This window comes from Nansenia antarctica (genome assembly GCF_963989245.1).
Source record: "Nansenia antarctica genome assembly, chromosome: 2".
Lineage (NCBI taxonomy): Eukaryota > Metazoa > Chordata > Actinopteri > Argentiniformes > Microstomatidae > Nansenia > Nansenia antarctica.
Window position 1 is genome coordinate 11,945,479 of NC_137675.1, and position 2,428 is coordinate 11,947,906.

Genomic DNA, 2,428 nt, shown 5'->3' on the forward strand with positions numbered 1-2,428 from the left:
AAAAGGAAATCATTCCTTCAGTATTCTGTGTACAAAGCCATGTCACCTGTGAACTTGTTAGCTCTGCCAGTGTGATAAGGAACCATCAGGCTATTGATTATTTGTAAATGTAAAATTCTTTCTTCTTCTAGCACGACTGCCAATGGCCCCTGGCCTGAGCTGGATAACTCTTCCTGCTACAACTAGTGAATTGATGATTCACTTGCTTAGTCAAATGTATCGATTGTAAGTAATTTGGAATAAGGCGTCTGCTAAATGCCAAAAATGTAAATGTAACGTTTCATAACTTAAAATGGGTCTTTAACTTACCATTGCTGGTACTGATAGTAGCATCCTGCAAACAGAGAGTGTGATTGTGAGGGGAAAAAACTGCCTCTTCATTTTAGTATGATTCATATCAAAATGTGTTTGATGAAGTTAATGGTCAGGTGGCAAATTACCTCGTCCCATTCTTCCATGATTGGTTTTGGGATTGGCTGTAGTAAAAGAATTACAGTGTCATGGCAACAAATCTTTAGGCTTAAATGCTACTGATTGATCATCATCATCAGCAATTAGGGAGACAAATGCATTTGCAGCCCTCCCCCCCCCCCCCCCACTCCAGTTTGATAGGTTGGTAGCAGGGCTGGACTGGGACAAAAATTAGGCCCTGGCATTTTTGGCCCAGACAGGCCCACCCCAATCGGTCGGACCACACCCACCAGCACAAAAATACTTGCCTTATATATACTCGTCTTATATACTGTGCTGTACAGTCATATGACAAACTGTAGTATTCCCCCAAACCACTACAAAGACGACTACATACAGTAAGCAATGCTACCAGTGCAAGTAGACCAGTGTACTCAGTGATCAGATTCCAGAGCGAATTTACGAACGCAGCCTTGTTGTTCTAGAATTTTTTTCTCCATTATCAACCTATCATTGCGCTTTAGAGTAAAACAAAGCACGCAACTGTTGCTTTCATGGCAACTCTACATTGTGATTTACAAGGGATATTAACTAATATTAAGTAATATTATTACTTGGTTACATTTTGCAATTGATCCGCGGTACACATGCGTGCCGAACCGTGGGGGGCGATCCGTTACACCCCTACACAGCTACCTATATTTTCCTTACCGGGTCAACGGTTACAGGCTGACTCGGCCCCGCTTCTTCTGTATCCTCTCTATCCTCTGTATCTGTACCCTGCTCCCGCTCCTCCCTGCCAGCCTCCTCTTCAACCTGTTGCTGCTGTGGTAAACTTGAGGGTGCAGCAAACATGTCCCTAATGTTTACACATTTGGCAGCATCTGCCTCGAGTTTCTTTTTGTTTTCTCCCTAAGTTTTTCCCAGCCTCCCTTCCGTTTTAGTGTGCTTTTGCGCTCCATCTCTCTTAGTATCTATCTAGTAACTATCCAGGCTAACTAAATTTATTTTGCCGGCCGGCTCGGCCCAAAACTACCGCGAAACTGAGACGGAGGTCTGGTGCTGCGTGCGTGCGTGACCCCTGACCCCCCCCCCCTTCTCTCTGTTGATTGGGCCAGCCCAGTGTCTGTATAGAAAAGCGACCAATGGGCCGTTGTCCCTGATTTATGGGCCGTTCAATGGTAGCTTTCGATTTATGGGCCGTTCGATGGTAGCTTTCGGCCGGGCCGGCTGGTAAAAAAAAAAAAAAAAAACTTTTTTATTTTTATTTTATTTTGCCGGTCGGCTCGGCCCAAAACTGCCGCGGCCCACCGGGCAAATGCCCGGTATGCCAGATGGCCAGTCCAGCCCTGGTTGGTAGCTAACAATCAATTATAGCGCGTTTTCCGAATGCGGACAATCCTGCTAATTGGAAAGAGTCAGAATTGTCCAAACGCTTGAGCAAAATCCCCGAATTAGTCCACTTACCAAACTGTTTTAGCTATACAATACATAACTAATTATGTTTAATTACCTGGCCGTATACCAACCGTTAATTACTAAAGCTTTAATTAATAGCAACTAGGTTAACGAAATGTTAACAGTAACCCAGCTAGTTCGATGATAGTGCACAGTGCACACCATAAAGCAAGATTAATTCAATAACATAATTGCAGCACGTGTAAGACATTAACACATTTATATGTAATTTGATCAAATGTCTTCCATACATTACGCAACACTTTCCGCAGTGTCTTGACGGTCTTGGATGTGGCAGCGAGCAGGCTGAGAAAGTCAGAAAGACAGAATCGTCCACGACCAGGAATAACAGGGAAGGAATCACGTGTTCACTCCGTTAAGACGTGAGATAGTTCAACAGTTTACAACCAAATTAAAGTTTGCCCATATACATGCACCTTAATTTATGGATAGGCTACCTATATTCTATCTTGTATTTTGTTAACTGTTGCTGTGCAACACATTGTCTCTTAATTTAGTTATCTGAAAATAGCATCTATAGAGTCCATAATTAGCCTAT